Source organism: Pteropus vampyrus, unplaced genomic scaffold, assembly GCF_000151845.1.
Source record: "Pteropus vampyrus isolate Shadow unplaced genomic scaffold, Pvam_2.0 Scaffold892, whole genome shotgun sequence".
Classification (NCBI taxonomy): domain Eukaryota; kingdom Metazoa; phylum Chordata; class Mammalia; order Chiroptera; family Pteropodidae; genus Pteropus; species Pteropus vampyrus.
The window spans coordinates 41352-52178 of NW_011889673.1; the positions used below are offsets into that span (position 1 = coordinate 41352).

General features: G+C 36.9%; 1 pseudogene; it reads left to right on the forward strand.

Annotated features, from left to right (window-relative positions):
* The first annotated feature begins 9257 nt into the window (after positions 1-9257).
* On the forward strand, positions 9258-9376 carry LOC111734236 (annotated as a pseudogene).
* The last annotated feature ends 1451 nt before the right edge of the window (positions 9377-10827 follow it).

Genomic DNA, 10827 nt, shown 5'->3' on the forward strand with positions numbered 1-10827 from the left:
TTCAACAAACTTTTAAGCAATAGAAAACACACACACACACACGTAAGAAACAATTAGAAATAAAATGTTTTTTTTCTTTTTTTCTGAGAAAACACAGCAATGTGATGCAGAAAAACTGAGTGTTTACTTCAGCTTAACTAGTCAGGGAACTCCTCTCTAAAAAGGTAACAATTTAGCTGAGTCTTTAAAGAGAACCATGCAAAAACCAGGGGAAGTACATTTTAACCAAGCTTGGTATGTTGAGGGAAAAGAAAAAGGCTTAGCGAGTAAGGGCAGAGAAGTACAAAATGAGGTTTGGGACTTTTCAGATGAGGAGTTTGGATTTTTGGTGGAAAGACTTTCGAGAATTGGTGAGTGACATGTTATGATTTAAATATTTTAAAAAGATTATCCCACTGGCTGTAGAGAGAAACAAGAGTAGAAATGAGGAATCCAGTTAGGAGGCTATTGTATAGTGGTTTGAACTAGGGTAGAAGTAGCAAAAATGGAAGAAGTGAATGGATTTGGGATGTGGATTGAGTGTGGAGTCAATTGGATGTAGTGTTTAAGAGAAAATTAAGGTTGACTTCTATTTTTTGGCTTGAGTAACTAATTCGGTAAGTGGTAGCTTCACATCCCATGTCCTGGAATACTCATACTTTCTGAACTCTGTCCCACTGCCCTCCTGTCATTTTTGAGACTCTTATAGCAGTTTCTATTAAGAATGCATACAGCGATAGCTGGGGCAGAATAAAAAGTTTCAGTGATCATCTCTTCATATCTACATGAGATAAGGGGTAACTAAGCAGTATTGCATCTTGAGTCTACTGTCACCCAAGAGTATTACTTGGACTGAGGGAAGAGAGGAAATAAGAAATATAATTAAATAGGAGAAACACCTTTTTGGAAGATCATCATAGTACTGAGGAAATAAAATAGACTCCAATAAAAGATTCCTTTGTACATAATTTTAATATTGGGTAAGCATTATCAGCAATAACATACATGCAAGACAACACAAAAGTGACTACAAAGTCTGGAGAGATTTTTCACACAAATTTATACAGAAAAGTAGAAGGGAGATAAGTGAAAACTTATCTCCACAAGGGACAAAAGGTTGTACCTTGTGATTGTCTCACCATACCCATGAGAGACTTCTAAAGTAAGTGTTTACAGCTCCAAGGGTCAGAAGGCCCATGACTTTGTGAGATTGAAAGTTTGGACCATTTATATCAAGCCTATTATGTCCTCAAGGTGACATTCTAATGAGTAAAGGGTGGAGAGGCAGTGATCTCTTTCCTTAAAGAAAATTTCATTATTTTACCTTTATAATTTGCCATATATTTTTTCCAAAGATTTTTCATGTAGCCCACCCCAGATAAATGATATATGAGAATTTCATCATGAAACGAGAATAGAAGACTATGCATTATAAGCCTTGGTGGTTTCTCCTAACTCCCCCCGCCCCCCCCCACCTCCATTTTCTCTATAGTTCTAATTCCTGTGTTTTCTTCCAAGAGAGGGGCTGTGTGTGCCAACTCCATTCATCATTCATCATTATTCAATGAAAATGATGTAGAATCAGAGACTGAGAAGGGTTGAGCTGAAGAAATAAGAGTAAATGCCAAGATGATGCAAAGGGCTATAATTTATTGGCTGGAAGGAAGAAGTAATAGAAATCAAAGGAAAGAGGGAAAAAAGCAAAACTAAAAACCAAGAAAAATGAATTTAGGGAGAATTTTTGGTGATGATTTTGAGACTGGGGCTTTGAGTCAGCTGTGGACTTGAGACATATTGAAGTGAGAGAAATGGGGCCAAGGAGGTTTTAAGAGGTGCTATTATGGGTTATAAGTTGAATTCCCTTTAATATTCTTCAAGTAGGGAAATAAAGATTCAAATTACTTGAATTACCTTTGATTACTGAATCAATTTCTTAGAACATGAGGCCCTGCCAAGACAACTCTGCAAGGCCTGGGTTAGGTTACTCCTCATGGAGACTCTGAGGAGTGTTAACCTTGAAGATAACATGAAATCAGTAAAAATCATCCACAAGTTCTTTACTGAGTGCCTTCTGTAGCACTCCATGAGGTGTGGAGACAGACACAAAATAGTATAACATGTTGCCAAGCCCCTGAAACTCTTATAGAAACAAAATATTTCCATGTGACAGGTAGGTAATAACATATGACCAAAGGAAGTGTCAAAAGACTATGAAGGTTGTGAGTTGGTGTGAAGGACACTTACTATATGTTGGGTGCTTTCCTACAACTTAACATCTATTTTTTCCTTATTCTCTTTGTTCAGCTTGCTCCCCAAATTGAGAAAATTTTCTTAAGCTTTAAGATTCTATAATTCTAACCATACATACCAAAAACAAAAAACAAAACAAAACAAAAAAAACCCAGCATTCTTAGAAAACAAACAAAAAAAGCCTGAGGGAAAACTACTCGGGGTTGATGGTTAGTTTTCTGGTTGATAGTTCTCTAGATGATCTTATTTTCTTTTTCTTTTCCACTTTTCAGAATTTTTCCAGTTTTTCTAAAATAAATATTTTTTGCATTTCAAGGAATTTTTTAAAAAGCCCTAATTTTAGAATTGTAAGTCGAATAATGGTTGACTATTCTATAATTAGGTACTAGGCTAAACACAAGTATGATTTAATATTCTATTAGAGCTTAAACCTGAAGAAGAAAATAAATAAAACAAAATTCTCTCCATAATGAAGAGCAAACCCCAGAACTTATTCAAATTCTTCCTTCCAAATATATCAAGTGATCTATTTCCAATGACATCCTTTGTGTAGACATTGCTACCATTTGCCTGATCATCCGAATTAAATCTTACTGGAGATACTTCAGAAAGAGAGCTGTATTGGGAGTCAAGATACTTGTTTCTGGTATCAGCTCTGCATTTGACTGTCTGGGTATATGTTCAAGCTATCTAACTAATTTTACCTGTGATTTCTTCATTTTAAAAACAAGAGATTTACAAATATTGTTGATGGGAATGTAAAATGGTACAGCTGGTGTAGAAAATAGATTGGCAATTCCTTAAAAAATTAAATATAGAGTTATCATATTACCCAGCAATTCTACTCTGAGGTATTTACCGAAAAGAATAAAAAACAGACTCAACCAGATATTTTTATACCAATGTTCACAGTAGCATTATTCACAGTATCCAAAAGGTGGAAACAACCTAAATGTCCATCAATAGGGGAATGGATAAACAAAATATGGTATACACGTATAAAAGGTTCTGTACCCATTTCTACCATGGTGCAGCGTGTTCCCCGCTCCAACAAGCAGCTGAGTGTCCCCCAATTTAATTCAATTTTGATATCATCTACCTGGAGCATCAGCTTCCACAGGTTAAGGGTTCAGCCTACAAGACAGCTGCTGCTCTGTAGATGCCAGTTGCAAGATCTTTAAGTATTTTTTAGAACTCTGTGCTCCAAAAGTTATTTATACGTATTTGTGTGGGTTAGAGAAACCTGAAACCCTATGTGGTAGCATAAAACAGTCATTTCCATGTTGTGAATGAGGTAAAACAGGAAATAAAGAAAAAGCAATTTCTTTTAACACTTTTCTTTAAAGAAATTCACAACCAGGCATAGGGCTCTCAGAAACAATTCACCTGACCATTGATCGTGTCTAGGGGCCACAAATCCAGATGCCACAGGACAGGCAAGTAACTGAGTTTAATAAGGTCAGTGGAGAATAAGACAATGAAAACCAGAGGGACTGTTCAGAGAAGAAACTGAGGAAGTACTGCCTAAAGGGAGCAGCTGTTTCACAACTCCAGTCAATTGAGAAGATGGATCCGTTGTTGCCTGTGCTTCTGACCAACTAGCTATAAGTCACTTTCCCATGACCCCCTCTTTGGGTTCGATTAATTTGCTACAGTGGCTCTCAGAACAGGAAGCCCATTTACTCATTAGATTACTGGTTTCTTATAAAAGAATATAACTCAGAAACAGCCAGGCAGAAGAGATACATAGGGCAAGGTATGCCCTTTCCAGGCAAACCACTCTCTGCAAGTGTTCACCTACTTGGAAGCTCTCCAAACCCCGTCCTTTGGGTTTATATAGGTATAATTAATTAAATCATTGGCCATTGGCCCCTCTCTTCTCCCTGGAGGTCAGGGGGAGGGGACTGAAATTTCCAACACTCCAATCACATGGTTGGTTCCCCCAGCAACCATCTGCCATCCTGAGGTGACCTAGGGGCTTTCCAAAAGTCACTTCATTAACATAACAAAAGATACCTTTCTCTCTCCCCATCTAGGAAATTCCAAGGGTTTTAGAAGTTCCTGTGCTAGAAACAGAGACCAAATACATATTTCTTATTACAAATCATAATATCACAACATAACTGGAATATTATTAAGTCATAAACAGGAATGAAATTCTGATACATGCTATGACATGGATGAATATTGAGAACATTATGCTAAGTAAAATAAGCCAGACACAAAAGGACAAATATTGTATGATTCTGCTTATATGAGATACCTAAAAGAGGTAAATTCAGAGAGACAGAAAATAAATGGGAGGTTACTAGTGGTTATTATTTAATTGGTACAGAATTTCTGTTTGAGGTGATGAAAAATTTTAGAACTAGCCAGTAGTGATGGTTGCACAACATCATAAATGTAATGTCACTGAATTGTACACATAAAATTGGTTAAAATGGCCAATTTTATGTTATATATATTTTACTACAATAGAAAATGCGATTTTAATGCGATATTTAAAAAATATCTTTGAACTCTAATGACGTATAATACCGTGGCCAAAGGGCTAATGGAAGAAGAAGAAACTGATCTGGGTCATGAAGGACATGTTAAAATTAGTCTAGTAGAACTGTGAAGACAGTAAAAGCCAAAGATGGCAAATGAGAGGCTGCAGGCCAAATCCAGCGGGGAGATGTGTATTGTTTGGCTTTGGCAGTGTTTATCAACATAGTATTTTAAGGTTTTAAAAAAAATTACTTGCTAAAATGTAAAACCTTGGGATTGCTATGAAAAATCCTGATTTCTTGAAATATTGAAATATCTGGTAGCACCAGACCCATCCTCTCATTTGGCTAGAGTTATGAAACAGCCACTCCCCATAGGCAGTGCACACTCTCCAAACAGTCCCTCTGGTTCTTATTTCTTGATCCCCGCTGACCTCATTAACCTCAGTTACTTGCCTGTCCCGTGGTATTTGAATTTGTGGCCCCTAGCATAAATCAATGATCAGGTGAATTGTTTCTGAAAGCCTTAAGCCTAGTTGTCAATTTATTTAAAGAAATTTCTTTTTCTTTCAGTTCCTTTTTTGCCTCATTCACAACATGGAAATGACTGTTCTATGCTACCACGTAGGGTTTCAGGTTTCTGTAACCCACACGAACATGTGTGAATTACTTTTGGAGCACAGAGTTCTAAAGAATACTTAAAATAACAAGATTATTCATGCATGCAGTTCCTGAGGTTTGATCACTGCTTTATAGAATATTTGAATATTTTATAACTACTTTTAAGGCCTCTATTTTTATTGGGTTTATTATTTTTATTTAAAAAAAAGTTAAAAGTACTATATTAATGTTGAAAGGAAATTTAAACAATACACAGAAGTACATAAAAGTCCTTCCTGTTTTACCTCCCCAGGGATAACCACACTTAGCATTGGAGTGTTTTTCTTTCCAAACCTTTGTTTTTGTCTGTGTGTTTGTTTTTGGTTCGGTAGATACAGTTCTGTAAAATTTGTATGTATATTTATATGAACATTGCAGATATATCTTTTTTTCCCACAAACCTGAATTATACTACATTTACTGCTTTGCAACTTGCTTTGTTTATTTGACAATATCTTGTGATCATTTTTCATATCTACACATATAGATATGCTTCGTTCTTTGTGATGGCTACATAGTATCAGAATATGGATGTAATTTATTAAAATATTTCACTTTTGACAGACATTTAGGCTATTTTTTATTTCCACTAATATAAATTTATGGCACTTGTGAACATCCTTTAGCCAACTTTCTGGCAATGTGGAAAAAGTAATTCTGAACAGCAGATTCTTAGAAGTGGGATTATTTAGTCAAGGGATATATGTTTTAAAATTTTTGATCCGTATTGAAAAGTACCCTTTAAAATTTAGATTCCCATTGTTGCTGACAATGACATTATCTCTCTGGCTTTTGCCAATGTGGTAGGCAAATAGTGGTATCTCATGTTGTTCGATTTGCATTTATCTGAGATGGCACATTTTTGCCTATATTATTAGCTATTTGCATTTCCTCTTCTGGGAATTATCTGTTTATGTTCTTAATTGCATAACTCTTATTTGAGCTCTGTGCATGAAACTATATAATCAGAAAATATATCTGTATATCTATAATACTAAGAAAAATGTTTCAGAACCTAGCTCCTGGCTTGGAGTGTGTATGCTCTTGTTCCTTGCTAGTGTGTCAGCTTCCTCTTGTTATGGCTTGCAAGTATCTGATTCAACCATCAGACGAGAAACATTTGTTTTTTGGCCAGAACAACTAGCTAAGTGTAGTGTGTAATTTAAAAAGAAATAAAATAAATGACAAAGATCTGTTACTTGCCTTTAGAAGATCATAATCTAAAAGATATAAAATGTACATTAGAGAAAATAAAATACAAATAATGAAAATACCTTGCTTTTGATCACTGCTTTGCAGTATATATTCTTTTGATAAAAACATAAATAATGGAAACAATTAGGTTAAAAAGTAAGAACTATAATGTTGTAATAGGGATCTTGGTGAAATAGAAGTAAGTTGGTGGTGTAGAGACTGGTGTGGAACAGGAGATAATTCCAAGAAAGACAATGGAGAGATGAAGGAGGAGATGGAAAGAGTTTTTATGGGCAGAAGAAAATCATGTAAAGAGGACAAAAGGGTGAGATTTTATCTTGGATAGCACAGCATTTGGAATGCTTGCGAAGTGACCGTAGAGTGAAGCTTCCCTGTTAATCTTTCTTCTGAGCACCATACTCCTGTTAACTCAATTTCAAGGTTATGTCATAACTTTTTATCAGCCACATTCTCAGTAGTGGTTTATATTGAGTTGGAGAAGCACTTAAATCTTCTGATATTTCCACATAGACCTTTGTGTGACCACAGAGGAATATGACCTATTTGAACCATCCTGTCTCTGACCTTCTGTCACAGTGGCATCCATTAACTCATTGATTCCTTCATTTGTCTAACAGTTACTATATTCCAAAGACAGATACTACCCATCCACTATGCATTAGGATCATGCTAGGGTACTGGGGAGACAAAGATGAACATGCCAAGTTCCTTTTCATGTGGCATGTAAAGTTTATCACAGGCTGGCATAAGTGAAGCACTTAGATACTTAGCTAGCTGAAGCACATGAGTATCCCTGTCTCAGAGATAGCATGTCCAGATCTGATCTTCACTCTTGTTAATGAGGGCTATTCTTGCTGGGAGAAGCTGCCAAATGGCCTGCTGGTGCCTAAGACTGGTGAGATAAGCTGAGCATAGGAAGAGGTAATTCAAATTCTCATTCAGGTCAGCCTTGGTTTTAATTTACACTGTATTTTGTTATATCTGTTCACAGAAGATGAGGATACTTCAGTGGAAGGAGAAAGCTTACTGAGCCTTGAAACATTTTTTTCTTCTTAACCAGTTGGCTCACATGATCATCTAGCTTATTAGAAAGGTGATGGGGCTCTAATGATGGTTAAACACCTGTTGCTTCTTTGATATTACTTTCGTTCACATTGCTTGGTTTTGTATTACCTTGTTTTATTGTTAGCTGTAAGTTATAAATGTAATAATAGTAAACTTATCTAGTTGAAATATTTTCAACTTGCTGGATTTCTATATATTAATAAAACAATTTATAATTCCCCCAAGTCAAATAATTCAGATGATTTATTTATAAAATACCAATAAAAAATGTCTAACTTTAGAATTAAAGAAGGTACAGTGAATGAACACTGTTGTTAAGTGTTAGAAGGTAGGGCTTCTGGCCTCATTTACACCACTTTACTGTGGAGCCTTAGTCACAAACTTATAGCCCCTATTTCCTCTTCGGTAAATGGGGAGGAGTCATTTGACAAAGGAGTCTTCATTGTCCCATCCAGTTGTCAAAAACAACAACAGCAACATGGAACCAAACTCATGAATTCAAGGGACACAGCATATGCCACCCCCAGAGATGCATGACTGCCCACTTTTCTGGTTAAACACACTCACTGTGCCGTCCAACAGCCTGACTTTGACTCTGTCCTTTCCTCCATCTACAAGCATAAGTTAAGTCCCTTAGTGCCTTGGAACATCTATTTCTTCAACCATAATATGAGGATAATGATAGTACCTATGTCATAGTGATGTTAGAAAGAAGGCATGAGATAATTCATAGAAAATCCTTACTGTTGTGCCTGGCCCAGTAAGTATTCAATATTAATTCTCTCCTTATATAAAACTTAGGTCTAGTTTCCCTAAGGTTCATGCGGGCATGGTTTTCATGTCATTTCTCCAGCCAGTGAAGCACAAGCCTCTAGGATTACATAAAAGAGTTACTAATATGTCGTCACTGACAGATGCCAGGTAGTAATAATAATTTCAAAAATTTAATCATAATTATAATTTAATGGCATAAACACAATATAGCACTTACTATGTGGCAGGCCACGTTCTAGGAGCATTACACATATTGACTAGTCAGTCCCTAACAAGGAGGATACTGTTATCATGACCTCCATTTTATACATGGAGAAGTTCGAGGTCCAGGGCACATAGCTAAATGGCAATGGAAGTTTGGGACCAGAACTCATGCTCTTCACTGCTCTGCTTCACTGAGGAGTTTATAAAAGTTGCATGTACTTCTGAGCACTTATTTGTTTTAATCAAATGTTAGAAAGTTTTAAGAAGTTTGGGGAAAACTTAGACAAACTAATCATGAAATATGAGAGGATCAAATAGGCTAAACATTAAAATATTCTACAATAATAAAAATAGGAAAAACAATAAATAAAGGAAATATTTTTGAAATGAAAACAGTGAAACTCCATAAGAACAGTAAATAGAACTACAAGTCACAGATTTGTCTCTGGCAATATGGCGGCCTAAATACCCTGGTTGATTCTCACAGTGAAGACACGTCAAAATGCTAGATTAAGGATAAAAGCACAATAAGAAAACCAGACTTCAATAAATTGATGAAGAAGTTAACAATTTTCAGAGACTAAAACGTGAGCGAAAGTAGAAACACAAAAAGGTCAGAAAGTCTACAGCCATGCCAACCTGAACAAGTCCAATCCTTTCTGATCTCGGAAGCTAAGCAGGGTTGGGCCTGGGGAGTACTTGGATGGGAGACCACCTAAGAAGACCAGGTGCTGTAGGCGTAAAAAATTAAAAAAATAAGGGATCGTAAGTGACAAGGTCCTTGCTTGCAATCTATGAGGTCGACCAAGGGTTGCCTTGCCTGAAAAATTAAAAAAAAAAAAACAAAAAAGATCAGAAAGTCAGCTTTCACTGTGGAGACATTTGCCAAACCAAGCTCTCATTTTCAAGTGATGGGGTTCAGGACATGGTACCCTAAGATATGACATCTTGTCATACTGAATATTTTAAACTGAAGGAGCATGAGAAAATGGCAGAAGCAGAAAGGTCTCTCTAACCTCCCCCTTGCCATTCTCCTCTGAAGCAAGTTGTGAGAGGTGCCCTGCCTACACCTGGAGGAAAGGTACATCTTTATTACCAAGATGGAGAAGAACCCAAATAAGCAGGGCTTGTTATGTTTCATCCAGTTTGCTGCACTTACTACATACCCTTTGTCCTATTATACTCTCTACAACTGTCCACTTCTCATCAAACCTGGCACAAAAACACTTAGGTTTTACTATTTCTTCTGGTCTTCATTTCCTTATGAGAGCCCTCATGTCACATAACACTTATATTAAATAAATTTGTGTGCTTTGCTCCTATTAATCTGTTTTTGTCAGTTTTGTTTCTAGATCCAGCCAGGGACCCTCGGAGAGTCGAGGAAAACTCTTTTCCTCCCTTACACAATTCCTTGAAAGCCCCAGGTAACCAGGTGCCAGAGCCTACCTGAGATGAGGGATTTAAGAGCAGACTCCTGTCAATCAGACCAAAAGGCTGGAAGTCCTGATGTTTCTCTACATTTCTTACTCTCCTTTTCCTTCTGGAAGCCAATCATTCATCAAGTCTTATTCATTCTATATCCCAATTATTGCTCCCAGCCTTCAACACTTCTGCCATTGGCTTTGTCATCAGTAATCAATAGTTGCTTGAGTCTTTTAAAAGCCTCTAGTCTCCCTCCTTCCAGCTGCAGCCTCTTCTGTCTCTGTCATTCATGTTTCCTGAACTCTAGCCATATTAGTCAGGCTCTTTCATGTCTCTTCGCTTTTGCTTCTGCTGTGTCTATTCCCTACCCATGATGATCTTACCACTTCTGTCTTCCAGTTAAGTTCAAATGTTACCTCTTCTGTGACAGATGCAGGACAGGGCAAATTTCCCTGAGCTGGCAGGGGAAGACCAAGCCCTGCACTGAGAGAAGAAGAGGGTCTTTTGGAAGAGAGAGTAGAAAGAACTCAACATACATGCCAAAGGTAGAGTGAAAAGGAAAGTTTATTAGAAAAGGGTCCACAGACACAGTGTGGTCTTGTCTTAGAGGCAGAGTGAAAGAGACCAAGAGAGATGTGGAAAGACAGTGAGTAGGGGGACTGCATGTTCAGGGAATTCAGTTTATAAGTCATTCTTTAGTTCCCATTTCCTTTGATATGGACATACAGTGAAGAAGGGGAAACAGAAGAGTATGTAGGGCTAGAAGCCT